General features: G+C 37.5%; 1 long non-coding RNA gene across 1 annotated transcript in view; it reads right to left on the bottom strand.

The window, feature by feature from the left end:
* Positions 1 to 922: 922 nt before the first annotated feature.
* Positions 923 to 18791, bottom strand: part of LOC112920502 (uncharacterized) — a 203163-nt gene continuing 185294 nt past the window's right edge. The window contains exons 11-12 of the long non-coding RNA XR_011995668.1: positions 7838 to 7936; positions 923 to 2206 (exon numbers count right to left, since the gene is read on the bottom strand). This is a non-coding gene — a long non-coding RNA (uncharacterized lncRNA). The remainder of the gene's footprint in view (positions 2207 to 7837; positions 7937 to 18791) is intronic.

The following is an 18791-nucleotide window of genomic DNA, read 5'->3' as shown; positions in this document are numbered from 1 at the left end:
AGCCTTCCGTGGTCTGAGAATGGTGACATTATCACCTATTAGAAAATGGGCTTGGGAAGATAGAGTATTGCTGATCTCCACCTACAAAAATGAAGACAAAATCTCCAGAAAATGGGAGAGAAATTACCTGTCAGATAATGCTGCGATAATCATACAAATGAAGGCAAAATGTGTCATCCTTTGCCATTTTAGATGCTGGCCAAAGTTCAAAGTCAAGGCTGGAGATGGAATAAAGTGGGCAGCCCGTTCCAATAAACTTTTAAGAAGACTCTCATAATATATCCCAAAAAAGGGACTATCTTCATTAATATCACTGGTTTCTAAGGTGAGTGGCACTGAGCTTGTTTGTTATTGTCTTTTTTAAAATCTGCCTGGAGTGTGAAATACAGACAGAGTTTTTGATGTTGATACCTTTACTGTTAAGATAGGGCTATACCCTGACTGCCATTAACTGGCTATTTTGAGCCCTACTGCATTAATGGGCATTATGCAACAAAAGAGTAGAAAGAAAACATGGAAATTTTTCCTATTTCTCTTAGAAGCTTGGCATAGTAAATGGACCATTTCACTAAAAGCATGGTCATTAGAAATACGAGAGAGGAGGTATATAATACCACAAAATAGTTCAAGGTCAGGTAAAAATATCTGAATTTTTTCCAATAATTGCTAGAATCACAAATTGGATATAAAGAGACACAAGACCAAAAAAATGTGAATTTTCAGGTCTTAACACCCAAGAAAGAAAAAATATACATTTCTCTATAAACTAAGCCAGACCTGAACATTGATACCTGGCCAAAATCTAGGATGCTGGAATCCTAACATTTCTAAACAAATGTATAGGGTGAGAGTATTAGATGTATTTTAAATACTATTTTCTATTTCAAGATTTAAAAATTAAAATAATTTTCACTTTTGAATGTTTGTCTTTGTTGTATATTTTTTTATTGGAGTTCGATCTGCCAACATATAGTATAACACCCAGTGCTCATCCTGTCAAGTGCCCACCTCAGTGCCCATCACCCAGACACCCCCTCCCCCCTCCCACATCTCCTTCCACTACCCCTTGTTTGTTTCCCAGAGTTAGGAGTCTCTCATGTTCTGTCTCCCTCTCTAATTTTTCCCATCATTTTCTCTCCTTTCCCCTTTATTCCCTTTCACTATTTTTTGTATTCCCCAAATGAATGAGACCATATAATGTTTGTCCTTCCCCGCTTGACTTATTTCACTCAGCATAATACCCTCCAGTTCCATCCACATCGAAGCAAATGGTGGGTATTTGTCATTTCTAATGTCTGAGGAATATTCCATTGTATACATAGACCACATCTTTATCCATTCATCTTCGATGGACACCGAGGCTCCTTCCACACTTTGGCTATTGTGGACATTGCTGCTAGAAACATCAGGGTGCAGGTGTCCTGGCATTTCACTGCATCTGTCTCCTTGGGGTAAATCCCCAACAGTGCAATTGCTGGGTCGTAGGGCAGTTTTATTTTTAACTCTTTGAGGAGCCTCCACACAGTTTTCCAGAGTGGCTGCACCAGTTCACATTCCCACCAACAGTGCAAGAGGGCTCCCTTTTCTCCACATCCTCTCCAACATTTGTGGTTTCCTGTCTTAATTTTCACCATTCTCACTGGTGTGAGGTGGTATTTCATTGCATTCATTTGTATTTCGCTGATGGCAACTGGTGCGGAGCATTTTCTCATGTGCTTGTTGGCCATGTGTATGTCTTCTTTGGTGAAATTTCTGTTCATGTCTTTTGCCCATTTCATGATTGGATTGTTTGTTTCTTTACTGTTGAGTTTAATAAGTTCTTTACAGGTCTTGGAAACTAGCCCTTTATCTGATAGGTCATTTGCAAATATCTTCTACCATTCTATAGGCTGTCTTTAGTTTTGTTGACTGTTTCTTTTGCTGTGTGGAAGCTTTTTATCTTAAGTCCCAAAAGTTCATTTTGCTTTTGTTTCTCTTGCCTTCATAGGTGTATCTTGCAAGAAGTTGCTGTGGCTAAGTTCAAAAAGGGTGTTGCCTGTGTTCTCCTCTAGGATTTTGATGGATTCTTGTCTCACATTTAGATCTTTCATCCATTTTGAGTTTATCTTTGTGTATGGTGTAAGAGAATGGTCCAGTTTCATTCTTCGGCACGTGGTTATCCAATTTTCCCAGAAATCAGTGGCATTTCTATATACTAGCAATGAGACTGAAAAAAGAGAAGTTGAGGAGTCAATCCTATTTACAATTGCACCCAAAACCATAAGATATCTAGGAATAAACCTAACCAAAGAGGTAAAGGATCTATACCCTAAAAACAACAGAACACTTCTAAAGAAACTGAGGCAGACACAAAGAGATGGAAAAATATTCAATGCTCATGTAGTCTCCAGAATCTTCACTATTTTCAGTAAGTTTAGGAGAAAGAAATGGGGAAGAAGGTATGGAGACACCATTTAAATGACGGTTCTTTCTAATATTGGCCAGATACTTCTCTCTTTCTCATGGGTGTTTGTAGAAAAAAGCATAAGCACAAGAAAATATTCAGATGTGGAAGTGTTTCTCAAACTTGGAAAAACACTGGAATCATTTGGAGAGTTGTCTAAAAACAAACAAACCAATGCCTGGATCCCCAAAACAGATATTCTAATTTAACTGTCTGGGTCAGACCTATGTCTTCAGATATTCAGAAGTTCACAATGATGCTGATGTGCAGCTGATTTTGAAAACCACTGAGATGCTGGACCCACTAAATCAGTAGTAGCATTAACAGATCCGGGTCATGATATTTATTGATTAGGGTGGCTTCCTGTCTTAAGGTCTGCAATCAAATTAATGTTTCTAAATCTGAAATGGTAAATAAAGCTCATAAAAAAAAACAGAGAAGTACAATATTCAACAGAATCTTCTGGTAAAGTTTGCAGTAGGGAGGACTACTGTTATAAAAGGTTCAGTCCTAAAAGTGGTTACTTGAGAGACTAAAAGGGAGTTTTTAACTTGATTGTTTCTCCAAATGTTTTCCTTTTGGTTTTGGAGAGGAGGAGAAAACTATGTTTCCTTCCACCCTCCTAGATTCTCTACAAGGGCTCTGTAAATTAGATTCCTGAAAGACTGCTTAAAACAAGAAAAACAAGTTTATTCACATGTGTCATGCAGACACATGAGAGCAGTCATTGATGAGGAACTCAAAGGGATGGTAAAAACATGGGCTTCTGCAGCATCTTCACAAGAGAATAATAACTTGTTTAGAGAAGTGACAAGACAAAGGAAAAAGGACTTTGGGTTTCTAGGTGGCAAATTGTAGGAAAGCAAATATATGGAGAAACTATAGATAAAGGGCTAGTTTGGGAGAGATATGTTATATATATTCCTCTGGTGCTGTATCTGGGCTGCTAAGAGTCTAGAGTTGCCTCTGATGATTAACAGCCATCCTTACTGGTAGAGGGGACAGAGAACACCTTTACAGATATATGTCCTGATTTTGGCAAATAAGAGGAGGACAGAAAGCATTACTTAAATCTGCCTCTTCTCAAATGCTTTTGACCCAAAATAGTCCTAAGGGATCCCTGGGTGGCGCAGCGGTTTGGCGCCTGCCTTTGGCCCAGGGCATGATCCTGGAGACCCGGGATTGAATCCCACATCGGGCTCCGGGTGCATGGAGCCTGCTTCTCCCTCAGCCTGTGTCTCTGCCTCTCTCTCTCTCTCTCTCTGTGACTATCATAAATAAATAAAAATTTAAAAAAAAATAGTCCTAATGCCCAAGTGGCATATTTGAGAGTGACATATTCTGCTACCCTTAAATGTCTTATCTTTCATTGCTCCTAAATAGTACAAAATCTACTGGCAAGTTTTAATTTTTTTCTCTGAATTCCAAGAATCCAACAGTGAGAAAAATAAACCCTAGATTTAAAGATCAAAATTAGGTGTCTGTTGAAAAATAACATGAGTTTACTGAAAATTATTCATAGTAGCCAAGATATGGAAGCAACACAAGTGTCCATCAATAGACAAATGGATAAAGAGGATGTGTTATATTCTTATATACAATGGGATATCACTCAGCCATAAAAAAAGATTGAGATATTACCATTTGTGACAACATGGATGGACATAGAGGACATTATGATATGTGAAATAAGTCAGGCAGAGAAAGACAAACACCATATGATTTCACATATATGATAAAAAAAATACAAATAAGCAAATTTACAAAAAGACTCTTAAATACAAAGAATGAACTAGTGGTTGCCAGAGGGGAGGTGGGTGAGGGATGGATGAAAAGGATAAAGGAGATTAAAAGCACACTCATCATGATGAGCACTAAGTAATGTATTGAAATATTGAATCATTATATCATATACCTGAAACTAATATAACATTATGCTAATTAAACTTCAATTAAAAATTGACAAAATAATAATAATAATGTCCAAATCTTGAAAATAAAGCAAAAGACTGTATGTCTTTTTAACATCATACTGAAGCATGAACTCTCAGATCCACCCATGGATTCTTTAATTATATCAGGAGATATACCAGTTTTTGACTTGCCATTTATTATTTATTAGAGCCAAGATTCTATGATGTTACATATGAAGTTACAGATTTTTGTCTGGTAAAAATACAAATTATATCTTTCCAGTGGAAAAGGTACTCTCAAAGATTATACTTTTATTGCCCTGTAGGACATTAATCAGCTTGAGCTCTAACTTAGTAAATTTATCTTAGTATAATTTTCCTGAGGGACTCTAGTTTTCTGATTATCTTTTGCACCAGACTTATCATTATACTGGTTTCCTCAAGAATGAATTACATAAATCTTTGCCACATGTTTATTCTATATTTCTATTAAAGTCAAGATTTAATTTTTTTGAAAATTACACTTTGAAGGATGCCTGGGTAGCTCAGCAGTTGAGCCTCTGCCTTTGGCTCAGTGCGTGATCCTGGGCTCTGGGATCAAGTCCCACATCAGTCTCCTTGCAGAAAGCCTGCTTCTCCCTCTGCCTATGTCTCTGCCTCTCTCTCTCTCTCTCATGAATAAATAAATAAAATCTCTAAAAAGAAAAAGAATATTACACTTTGACTCTTGGTGGTATTTTTCTTTAAATTCTCTTCTATCTCTAGAACTTTCCCCAATTTAATGTAAATATCAGCTTTATACAAGACATTAGTGCATTGGAAGTTAAAATATACCAGACAACAAAAAGTTGAAAATATAATAAAAAAGGAATTCATAACTATGTCTCTAGCTACTCTGACACTCATGTGCAGAAATGATATTTTTTTCTCAATTTAACTTAATCACAAGCCTTGATTCCCTCTCAATAGCTAAAATCACTTAATCTCCCTACTTCAAGTTAACTAAGTATCTTTCACTTGAAAATAACCTTTTGAGGAATTATTCAGTCTGTTTAGGATTTAAACGCAGTCAACTCAAAATTCAATCACCTTAATGAGTCTTTCTCCCATCTTGAGGATTTTTTTCTCCCCCTTCTACCTGGGTTGGTGTGCGATGAAGGGAAAAACCTATTGTACCATCAATGAAAGGAAGGCATTTCTTGCCCAAATCTATCCTCTGAGATCTCAATGGACTCAGGTCAGTTCACTGCTGATACAAAAGGTCCCACCAAAGAATCTGATAGTACCTCAGACTTTTTTCTCAAGACTTTATTTATTTATTTATCCATGAGAGACACAGAGAGGGAGGCAGAGACATAGGCAGAGGGAGAAGCAGGCTCCCTGTGGTGAGCCTGATGTGGGACTCCATCCCAGGACCCCAGGATCACGACCTGAGACAAAGACAGGTGCTCAACCACTGAACCACCAAGATGCCCCATCTCAGACTTTTCTATAAAAGATTTAAGGTCCACTCTTTGTCCTGATCCCAGAACTATTAAGGCTCCCAGTCTGATTGGTGTTCTAGGATATCCAAGAATATCTGGATTTCTTCCCCTGTAAGTATAGGCTATAGGAACACATTAATATTCATTCTGATCTTTTCTCTGCCTAAACTCTCTAAGTTAACATTGAAAACCAATTCCTCCAAGAATCACAGGTGGAAGGGGCATATGGACATTCTGTCCTTGGATTTCTTTGGTGTTTCTCCAACCCCAAGGTTTTGACCACAAGTACAGACTTCGGCATTCCTGCTCTCCTGTCTCTCTATCCGGTTCCTTTCCTGGCCCAAAATGGCTTCCATATTCTCCTTTCATGACAGAAAACTATTTTCTCTTACATTTTCCCTTGTCTTGGGTTAACTTTTATAAAATCTCAGCTCTGAACCTTCAGCTTCAACTCCTTGAACCTAAATACTTTCATTCTTTACACTAAAATCCTGAATCTTATAAAATATACACATGAAGGTCTTGGTTTCCAAACTATTTTATTTCAAATATATTGAAAGGCAGGGGTGGTGGAGAACATCATCTTTGTTCTCAGCTGATATACAAATATATATATATTTATAAAGAAAGAGAAAATGTGGAGCTAGGACACAGAGTTGGTGCTTTAGGGCCCCTTTCTGCTCCATTGCCTCACAAATCACAGCAGCTGGCCATGTTTCCTAAGAAATTGGGAAGCTGGCTTTGGTTAGAGTCCAATAAAAAGACAGGTGGATCAATAAACAAATATTGGATACTATAAGATAGAGCCATTCACTTGATGGATTCCTTACATACCTACCCCTAATGATGAGATTAATGGGGTCCCCCAAAGATCAGCACCTCTGGCATCACGCATTTGTGAGGCCCTCCCCTGCTGAACTGGGACTAGACCTGTGTGACCAATACAATATGAGAGAAGTGATGACACATGACTTTTGAGATCCAATCACAAAAGTCTCCATAGTTTCTGACTTGGACCCTTGGAACACAATCTTGGGGAGCTGTGAACCACTGTTTAAGAAATCACACTACCCCGAAACTGCCATTTTAGAGATGCCACTTAGATTTGGGTAGTCTGTTAATAATAATAAAGAACTAGATCAACAGGTTACTTAAGAAACTTCCCAAATATACTGCATCTCTAAATGCATTTCATTTAACTGTTGGTTTCTCCAGTTAGTGTCAGCATACAGCTTTTATAACTACTCAGTTAAACACTGTTCTATCCACTTACTCTTGTCCCTTTCTTTTTATAAATTACTTATATAGTTTTTCCAGTGGTGGGTTAGCTTTAGAACTATAAGCAAATAGGTCTGTCAATGAAAGTAGTGTTTATATTGATTTGTGAATTAAAAAAGGAGAGTACCCATAGCCAAGTTAATACTTGGAAAGTGATGTGGAATGATTTATGTGGTTCAAGAGACCTTGGCAGGTTTTGAAGATACAAGCAGTTAATTAAGGCTGGAAGCATCAAGGATTGATTGAAAGAATTTAAATCTCCAAGTTGTATCATTACATTGGCATACTAGAAAGCTAACTTTGGGAGATTTTAGGCCAAAATAGTGGATTAGCCGCATGCTATAGGACTCTTATTCCAAATTCAAAACACTACAAATTCCAACAAAGGCAAGAAAATTAGTAAATATTGCTATTGGTTTCATGGGAAAAAAGAGGAGTTCTAGTAAAGGATACTTGGGTTGTTTCCAGTTCTTCACCACCACAAGTAATTCTATGATAAACATCTTCATTTCCCTTTTGGACCTAGGCCACATCTTTTTATTTCATTAAATCAAGGAAACTCTAATTCTAAGCTTCATTTTTTTTTTCAGCTCTAGGGAAATGCAACCAAATCATTCTTCACTAACTTAATCCTCCCCTCCTCTAAATTCTCCAGATCTTACAGCAGTCCCCTTGATCATTATGTCACCAGTCCACATTAGTTACCCCTTAAAACCTACATGTCCCAGGTGCCATAGCCTCATCCATCTGCAGTGCTGTTCATTCCAAGTCTGCTATTACACGTTGGATTCTCCAACAAGCCGAGACATCAACAGATGCTGAAAGAGAGAAAGTAATTTAAAAAGATTTACTGAGAAAAAATATCTATATAAGGAAAAGAGTAGAAGGAATCGTCAGTAATTAATGCAGGCCTGACAAATCTGCCAGTCTAATCAGGAGATCCAGAGCAAGGACTGCCCATAAGAAGAGTTCCTTATAGAACAGAATAGTTAAACCCCTGTAAGATGCTTTGCTCAAGTCACTGGCTTGGGGTTGCCCAAACAAGAACTTACTTGGCTCAAAAGCTGAAGCAGACCCTGAAGGAGCTAAGACTTGAGTTCCACATATATTCTCCCCCAACTCCACTGTTTAGAGATCAAGGTCATTATTCATTGACAGTATGTTGACTTCTCTTCTTGACTGCTGAAACTATGGATATAAGAAGCCCAAAGTCCCTAGGCAGCAGGTATGGCTCATCTTTTAATGAAAAACTTGCTCCATCCCCTGGTGAGAATTCACTTCCTTTGGGGAGCAGGATTTCTGACCTTGCAGAGCCCAGAATTAAGTAAAAAAGCTCTTGATGGGACATTAGGAACATAGGTAACTGGAGTCTATCCTACTTCTGCCCCTGGGTTCCAAGATCCATATATTCTGTCTATTGGGGAAATAGTACACATAAAAATCTCTGATTCAATGTTTATCCCATATACTGGAGGACAACTCCCCTCCCTTACAGAATATCAATGCTAAGCAGGCACTTCAACGGCACAATCAGCAGGTCATACCATAGTTCTATGAGGCTAGCAGCTTCCAGGTGGTGCTATATCCAGTAAAACCAGTGGGTCCCTCATCTCCTTCCTTATGAAGTTATTACCCCAGTTGTATGCTATGAGGTGTGGGATTCTGTGCCTGAAGTTCAGGCATTCTATGAAATCTGGTAAAGGTGCTGGCTGAGATTCTGTGGGCAGGCAAGGGAAATCCACACTGGGATTACATGTCTATTCTGGTGAGAATAAACTGCTAGGCCTTCCGGAATGGAAAGGCCCAATGTCATCAATTTTCCATCAAGTGGTCAGTAGTTCAAGAAGTAGTGCCATATCTGGGGTTCAGTGTTCATCTCTGTTGCCAGCAGGCTTAACATTCAGAGACAGTAGAAGCTAGGTCAACCTCAGTAGGTTGAAGTCTATATTGTGGCCTACATATCGTCTCTAACTTTGCCACATGGCCACTTTGTGAATATACCTTTCTTGCCAGAACTGGGGTGATCACAACAAAGGCTGGCTGATATCAACTGGATGAGTCACTTTTCCTCCTTGATTTTTAGTATCTTCCATGGTGGATGACTTCTGATGGATACCAATATGTGATATAAAAGTCTTCACACTTTGTTCTGGCTATTATTATCCATATACACCCTTCAAATCCTAGACCAACTGGTCTCTACTCTTCTAATCATTTTCCTTCCAGGCCCTAAAAAGCCATCCAGCCATGCTGATCACTGGCCACTTCCAAGAATATGTACATTCTAATTTTATATATATATATATATATTCTCCTCTAACACAAAGTGCATGGCCAAGAGTAATGCACAAAGTTTCAGACGCTATCTTTGAATCTGAGGGAACATGACAAGACATAAATGGTGTCTCAGCTCCCTAAGCGTCCCATGCAGCCACTCCCCAGGGCAATGAGACAGTTTTTTCATTCTCTTGAGTGACCAACAGACCTACATTCCTTTCCCACTCCTGAGGAATTTTCTCTCCTGGCCTCCTTACCTCTCAAAGATGTGTCCCTTTCTTCCATCCCTCCTCCACTGGTAGTACTATGGTTGAATTGTGTTTATTAAAAATATGTTAAGCTTCTTAGCCCCAGTATTTATAACTACAGCATTATTTGGAAACAAGGTTTTTGAAGGTGTAATCAAGTTAAGATGAGGTCATTAAGTGGGGGTGGGGGGGTAATCAATGTAACTAGAGTCATTATAAGAAGAGGACAATGTCTTGTGAAGACACCAATAGACTGGGAGAAGTCCATGTTTCTCAGTGATGCACTGGCAGACAAGAAACATCAAGGACTGACAGCCCTCACCAGAAGCTGGGAGGAGGCAAAGATCCATTCTGTAGTACAGGTAATGGAGGTAACATGGCCCTGCTGACATCTTGAATTTAGACTTCTAGCCTCCAGAAGTGTGAGACAATATATTTCTTTTACCTTAATCCACTCAGGTTGTGGCACTTTGTAATGGCAGCCCCAGGAAATGAATGCACGATGGAAGTGCCATAGATGTTTACAAAAGACTCATAGACTCCTTCATTCTAGGCTGCTTCCAATGTTCTCATGTTTCTGCCTGACCCAAATCACTGCAGGAAGACATGGCAAAGTCTTACTGCCATTTTTCAATCGGTTAGCAAGAAGGGAAAATATGGAAAGAAACAACAACATTAATGTTTTAATAAATTCTCATACTCTCATAGTTAAGTACAAGGGAACACATGTCTAATGGAGACATTGAAGTCAGGTATAAAAATCAGAAGAGATTTCATGTCAAGAATACAAGGCAGGGACACCTGGGTGGCTCAGCAGTTGAGCGTCTGCCTTTAGCTCAAGGCATGATCCCGTGTTTCGGGATCGATTGTGTAGGGTTCCTTGTGGGGATCCTGCTTCTTCCTCTGCTTTTCCCTTTGCCTCTCTCTCCCTCATGAATGAATAAATTTAAAAATATTTTTTAAATAATACAAGGCAATAATTTTATAATTGTGCCTATGAATTTTATGTGCATATCCTGCTACATTTTTGTGGCAGAATAAACCTTGATAAAAATTTCAACATAGAATAGGCACCAGAATATGATTAATTAAACTGAGTAATCAATTATAAGCAAGATTATTAACAGTGAATGTTCCATACAAATTTACCTGTAAAGGTTATTTGGGTTAGTTTTTACTAGAATAAACTTGAAAATCATTTATTTTTCTGAGTTATTTCCATAGGTCAGTCATCTCCAAACTTTTTATTTTATTTTATTTTATTTTTTATTTTTTTAATCTCCAAACTTTTTAAATTAAGTACCAGATCAGTAAAATATTGGACACACATACCCTAATTTTTACATTTATTTATAAATTACACATATTAACAACATTTGATTGTCCTTGTTTTTTGTAAAAAAAAAAAAAAAAAAAAACAAATGCCAATAACTGTTCTAATATATTCTCTCTCATATACCAATACACTATTTGGACAGTGCCAGAATCCAAATATCTACTTAGAAACCATTGATCTAGAGCCATATTTGGCAAACTATGGCCCATGGCCCATATCTGGCTCCCAATCTGTTTTTGTAAATGAAGTTTTATTGGAACTCAGCCGTACTCAATCCTTCATGTATTGTCTCTGGCTGCTTTTACACTACAATTACAGAGTTGAGTAGTTACAACAGACCCATACACCCACAAGCCCTAAAATATCTTCTTTCTTTGTGACACTTTATCCAGAAAAATCAAAGCTTTAATTCAAAAGCATGAAATTTTTTTAAAAAGCATGAAATTGACCATAATCTTTTAAAATTTAGTGAAACGAATGTTAAATAATGTAGTATGATAATCGACACCCAATAATATAAATGATTTTTACTAATTATCTAATTAGTTGACCCCCATGGAGCTAAATCTACATATGCCACTTTAATGAATGATTTGTATATTTTATTTGATATCATGTGAACAAGAAGGCAACATCGATAGCAAAAAGATCATAGGACTCATTGTCAAGTATCTGGTTTTATATTCTGACTCTGTCACTGGGACCTGTAAGATCTTTTGGAACCTGATGAACTTCTTAAAGTCTCAGTTATCTCACCTGTTAAAGATACTATTCTACTTCATAAAATTATTGGGACCATTATAAGAAAATAAAAGATAGAAAATCTGAGAGTAATTTATGAAACTATCAAGGTTTATGAGTAAAATATAGTCATTATTAAATAATTTTGATACTTGATTGAAATAATTAACACTTGACATCAAACATAAAACAAGAAAAAAATAAAAAATAAAAAAACAAACATAAAACAAGAAATGATTAATCTCCATCATAGCACCATCTGCCCCTTCTCACTAATAGGTGAGTGATAAGTATCTGCAAAACATTGTTAGACACCTTAAGAGATAATACATAATTTACATCATTCCATATCTGTTTCCTGATAGGATGCTAATATCCTAAACTTTAAGACTTTCAACTAATACACTGCAAACCATTTGATAAAAATTGAAAGTAAAATGGATGTTGTGTTATCATGGTGCCTCAGATTGAACTGTGTTCCCCAAAAAGATACGTTCACATCCTCATCCCTTGAGCCTATGTACGCAACCTCACTCCTAAAGGAGTTTTTGCAGCTATCACTACATTAAGGATGTTGAGATGTGATCATTCAGGGTTTGAAGTGGGCCCAAAATCCAAACAGCAGATGTTATTTTAAGCAAAAAGCACAAAGAGATTTGATGCACTGAGAGTGGATATCACCTTGCCTTGATTTCAGACTTCTGGGCTCCAGAAGGGACAGAGAATGAATTTTTCTTGTTTTAAGCCACCAAATTTGTGGCACTTTGTTGTGGCAGCCTGAAGAAACTAATATACGTGGCATGGTTTTATTTTTGTTTCTTTCAGAGTATAAGACTAAATTTTAAATAGCTACATCACAAAGTGTAAGGGAAGCACTCACATAGGAAGGAGTGGGATTTGTGTGATGAGGCAGGGTTCCTTATCACAGAAGTTCTGCTTCAATTAAGTTCAAGCGAGAAAGACTACAGGTAAAGACAGGTAATTAGGATGAGTGGCTACTTAGAGGGAAAAGAATCCATTTAAAGGAAGAAACATTAAGACTTTTAGAGAATTTTAGACAAGAAAAAAAGTCATAAAAATTAAGAAAAGAAAGAGGGTGGATTCACTTTCACAACAGTGAGATTTGTTCTTTTAATAGACAATGTTAATAGTGTAGGTTTTGAATATGGATGAGCTCATTTTCAGAATTTTAAAGAGATTCTTTTTAACAAATGCACAACTTTAAGTATAAAAAAGAATGCTTTTGGCATAGTTATACAATGAGAATTTTTTTCATTCAGTCACATTAAACATAAGCAAGATTTCTGGCAGGGAAAACTGGTGGTTTAAATCAAAATAAAAGTGTAGCATGATGATTTAAAAGCATATTTCAAAAGGCAAAATTTTTATTTGAAACCAGTTACAGAGAAAAAAAAGTAAAACATAACTGTGTGCAGTTATGTCAGAAGGCAAGAAGCAATATTCAAAGGAATTAAATAAAACATAGTGAAAGCAAAGAAAATTCTCCATCCTCTTATTCCCATGGTCAGCAGAGCCTGGTTCTTTTGCCCTCAAAATATTGAGGGTCTTAATGACCTTCTGCTCATATGCTGGTTTTCGCAAGAGCAAATGCAAGCAAAGGATGACGTTTAGTCAAACACCACAGGGAGATACAGACTCTGGCAACTGAGCAGAAAAGGTGAAATAGGCTTGGTTTAACAAAGCTTTCTGAGGCCACAAGAAGAACCTATTAGGGACTTAACCAGTCCCTCAACCAGTGTTGAAAGATGCTGGTTACAGAAATACAATAAAGATCATCTGCAAAAAGAGGAAATATAAAGTGGATTCATTGAATTAAATATATATCCCTTTTATCAATCACATCTAAAGAGACCAAGAGAGGTGCCTGAGTAGCTCAGTCTATTGAGTATTTGCCTTCAGCTTAAGCCATGATGCTCAGGATCTTGGGATCAAGCATTAGGCTCCCTGCTCAGTGGGGAGCCTGCTTCTCCTTCTTTTGCTCCTCCCCCTGCTCATGCTCATTTACACTCTTTCTCTTTCTACCCACCCCCCTCAAATAAATAAATAAATAAATAAATAAATAAATAAATAAATAAAATGTTTAAAACAACAATAACTAAAGAGACCAAGAGAGGGAGAGATCGGTGTGGGGGCATGGGGCCAAGGGAAGAACCGTAAGATCTGTGGCAGAGGTCTGGTCATGTAGCTTTATCTTGTTATTCATAAATGAAGGAGAGAGAAATGTCATATGGGTAGAAGTATAATTTCTTGAGGGGCAACATGAAATACTAAAAGATTGTCCCATTGCAAATAAGGCAATTAAAACTATTCAATTTGACAAAGCGCTGGACCCAGCTGAATTGCACCATAATTCATGAGGAAAAAAAAAAAAAACAGTAGCAAGGGAAACAGAGAAGCCTTTGGCAACATTGTTTGATAGCTCAATAAGAAAAGAATAAAGGGAGCGATCACATCTGAGTCACTAATAAGCATTCTTAGATTTAGCAAAAGAAAATCATTAAAAGAACTAGTTTTCCCAACTTCCATTATTAAACACAGGAATAAAGATTCACTCAAATCTATGTATTTGTGATTTGCCTAAGAGAATTGGCCTGAATTTAGGAATTTAATTTTCTTTTCAGATTTCAGGAAAACACAATTTTACAACCATATCCCTTAGTGATAACGAAAGCTCATTAAATGAACAAAGCACCCCAAATCATCCTGAATACCAGAACTAATATCACATTTTACAATGTTGTTAAATATCTCACAACCATTAATGCAACTAGTACATTTTTTATGGAATGTGATAAAAAAAAATTAGTCTATACCCTAACTCTACACATAGATCATTCCTCCTCAGACCTTGCCCATTGTTCCTGATTGGTGCCCCAAGGATTCTGTGTCACCCCCTGTAATGCTGAAGGGACAAAGCCTCAGCCCTATCCCAGCTGTGCCACTGTGGTCACTGAATCCACCCAGGCAGGGGTAATAAGAGGGAAGTTCTTCCCTCCCCCATTTCGTTCTATCTTTTTATTTTTCTGTGTGGATGTTTTTACCACCCAGACTCAGGAGTCTCTCTGCTTCCTAACGTGGATACGATGAGCAGCAGCACGTCAGAAGCACAAGCATGCGTGTGATGGCAGCATCCTCGTGGGAAAGTTTAATACACTGTGAGCAAAGCATGGGCAGTCACAGGGAGCCAGGTCCACTATGATCAGGGGTTCCGTCCCGTGAAAAGAGAGCCTCTAAGTAGAAACCAAAGGAATGGCATAGGTGAGATTAAAGAAACATGGTGCCAGATCTACCAGATAATTTAATGAAGAAGTCAGACAAACCAAAAGAGAATCATGTTGGACTTTTTTTTAAGATTCTATTTATTTGTTTGAGAAAGGGAGAGAGAGTGCATGCATGCACGAGTTGGGGGAGGGGCAGAGGGATAAGCAGGCTCCCCATTGAGCAAGGAGCTCAAGATCATGACCTGGGCTGAAGGCAGATGCTTAACTGACTGAGCCACGTGGGCATCCCAAGAGAACCATGTTTAATGCTCCCTCTCTTCAAATCAGAGCTATCTTGAAAGCAGTGCCATTTGCAGTGAGCCACTAGGTAAGATATCTGTGAGTGGATGACCCTTTCAAAAGAGAAAAAAGCACGGATTACAGGTAGACACCTGTAAAGCCTCCTCCTGCTCTGAGAGTCAATGGTTCTTTGATTTTCTTATTCAAAGTCACGTTCAGACACTGTCTATGAGCAACTATTACTACATTACCACTTCAAGTACTTTTGCCAAGAACCTGAATGGATGGTTGAAGCTCGTCGAAAAAATTTTAAAACATCTCTTCTTCACGTTTTAGAAATCTCACATGAGCGAGAACTGAATTTTGCCTCTAGAAAGGATTGCAAATATAATAGCTTAGCATTTATTTAGTATCAAGGACTAGTCAAGGAATCTTCATTCCTTGACCACACTGCTATACTGTTATATTTGTAAATATAAAATTCACCCCTGAATTGGCATCAACAGTGAACTCAGGTTTTTTTTTTTTCAATTTGACTCAACCAAGAACAAAGGTATATTAATCCTAATAGATTAAATTATGCAGCAGTAACCAACAACCCCGAAATCTCAGTGGTCTCAGTAGAACGAGGATTTGATTCTAATACACAAAAAATTCTAACCAGATAGAAATTCCCTCAAGTTCTGACACCATACCTTCATATAAATTCCTCCTCTCCTTTCCTCTTCCTGTGACAGTGGCAGAAGTATGCAGTCCCCACACAAATCCTGTCTGTACAAGGCTAATGTCTGCATCTACCCTTTGCTGCTCATTCCTTCTTAGACTCTCATGAATCTAAGCCCATCATTCTTCCACTGTTACGATTCTACACCATTTGACCTTACCATTAGCATTTAGTTGTGATCCGGCATTTTCCTGGACCTTATTCCCCCCTCCACTTACCACCCTAATCTCAACTCCTCTCTTAAAATTAAGCTTTTTGAAATATCTATCTCCAATCCTAACTTACCCTTAGTTCCTTATTCTATTACATTATGGTTTTTACCACATCATCCCACTGTAGCTGCTTTGGTCTAGATATCACACAGACACACACACAAAGAGATACACACACACACACACACACACACACACACACTCCTCCTTGATAAATCTAATGGGCTACTTGAAGTTCTTTGTTTGCTTATTTGGAGCACTTAACACTTATGAACAATTCTTCTCTTAAGAGCTCTCTTCCTATGGTTTTTCAGGACATTACATTATCTCCATCTCTTCCCTTCCTCTTTAGCTTGTCCACAGAGTAAGCTTTGCTGAACTAGCTTATGGTCTCCATTCCTTATACCATCATGTCCTTCAGGATTCTATCTTTTTCTTTGACCTCTCCCCACCCTAACAATTCTCAATTGATAAGTTCAAGTACATCCATAGTTCCAGACACAAACTTTTGGCTTGTGATTCTACATTAATCTTTCTCTGGGGCTCCAATCCATATATTCTACTGCCTACTGGTAGTTTCTCTTGGATATCCCACAGAAACTTTATACTGGACAGGTCTGACACATTCAGACCTTGACTACATGCCTGTTCTGTGCTAAGTTCTTGGGCTAAGGATACAAACAAAACAATAAGGAGTGTGTATCCCCCAGTCTCCTTGAAAATTGCTGTACAGAATGGGAAAAGCTATGATGGAGACATGTACCACGTGTGCTATAAGACTATGGACATTACTCTCCAAAGTAAAAATGTGTAATATTTTGAACAGATATCTCACTTTATCAATACTTGTGGGTATGTTGAGTAGCACATCAAAACTATTATGTGTTTAATCAACTGAAATTTGGAAGCAGTGTTTCAGATTCTTCTCCTTCAGAAGCAACTTTGTGACAAGAGACAACATCATATTTAACAATGATGTGGAAAGATTTGATTAGGAACATTCTAGGAAGCCCATGACAATAAAAAATTGGGAGGAGAAGCAATAGCAAGGAAAGAATGTTGATGATTTCTGTTTTTCAATTACATCATTATTCTGATCTCCAAAGACCATTCTATTCTGTTGGGAAATATGCTTTGGTCAAAGCTAGAAATAATTTATCATCTAACTTGCCACAATATCTTTTTATGTAAGCTTGATATATAAGACCTCATTTGAGTGTAAGTTACACATCTGCTCCTAAATTATATATATGTGTGTACACTATGTATTGTGTGTGTGTGTGTGTATATATATATATATATAATAAGTTTTATATTATTTAGGAGCATATATATGATAATAAATAGTTATCAATTTATAAATAGATATTCTTCAGTAGAAAATTATGCAAACTTTCAGTAAGAATAATTTAATTGTTAGAAAACTTTAGGTACAAATACAGTCCTTGCCCAAACGTTAAACTATAATCTTAAGAATTATAGAAGCTATTGAGATAGTTCAAATATCCATATTTTTTGTCTTTACCTTAACAGAATATTTACAACTGAAGTCTTAACCTCCCTTTAGCCTGATACCTCTGCCACCATTGATTTAATCTGCCCTTTGCTAACAGCATTAGTGTATTGACATTTGAAATCTAGGAGAAAAATAATGACAGTTGATGTACAAAGATGCCACATCAGCAAGAAAAATGTTCATCCCTGGTTCTTCTCCTGTCCTAATCCCTCCCTCTTCCTCTTCGTATTTTATTTCATATGCAGATAATGCTAGTGGCTAGAAGTTCCCTGGCCTAGGACCTTCTCTGCAGCCCTGGCCCAGGCTGGCTCAAATCAAACCTGGTGGATGACAAAGTATATCAGGTTCTCTACAAGTGACCCTTAACAGCTGTCCTTAAGCCTTCCATTAAGTTGTATCCTCTGTCTTAGAGGTTCTTCTTCCATTCTCTAACAAAATTCTCATTTTCGTGGCTTTAGCAAATTCTCCTTAACCATCACGATGGAAAAATCTGACGTACAAAATTTAGTAACTGAGCCAACCCCCTCCAAGAGAACAGCCATAGTAACTGTTAATTACAGACAGCCTAAATGCACCAGGTACACTGGACCAGGTACTCTACTCATAGAATCTCACTTAATGGTTTAAAGCAGTGTAATTAGGTACTACAACACAGACACAATTAACTACTTTTACAGTTGAAGCAGCTGAGCTTCAGAGAGATTAAGAAATTGTAAAAGGTCCAACGATAGTGCCGGGATTCTAATCCAAGTAAAATGAGCTCCTTTCATTACATTTTAAAAGGGAACACTGGTTTTACCCAATATTCTTGGATTTCTAATAATAGAAATCCAAAGACTGTTTAAATAGACTTTTCCTTTGTTTTTTGTTTTATTTCATTTAGTGTTTTTTTAAATCTTTTTCTCTTTGCTCTCTGGGAAGAAACTTTATTTTTTTTAAGATTTTATTTATTTATTCATGAAAGACACACACACAGAGAGACAGAGACATAGACAGAGGGAGAAGCAGGCTTCCTGTGGGAAGCCCAATGCGGAACTCAATCCCACCCCAGGATCAATACCTGAGCCAAAGGCAGACACTCCACTGCCAAGCTACCCA

Source organism: Vulpes vulpes, chromosome 12 (assembly GCF_048418805.1).
Source record: "Vulpes vulpes isolate BD-2025 chromosome 12, VulVul3, whole genome shotgun sequence".
NCBI classification, from domain to species: domain Eukaryota; kingdom Metazoa; phylum Chordata; class Mammalia; order Carnivora; family Canidae; genus Vulpes; species Vulpes vulpes.
Note: the sequence above shows the minus strand (reverse complement) of the source record. Positions and strands in the feature narration are given on the sequence as shown.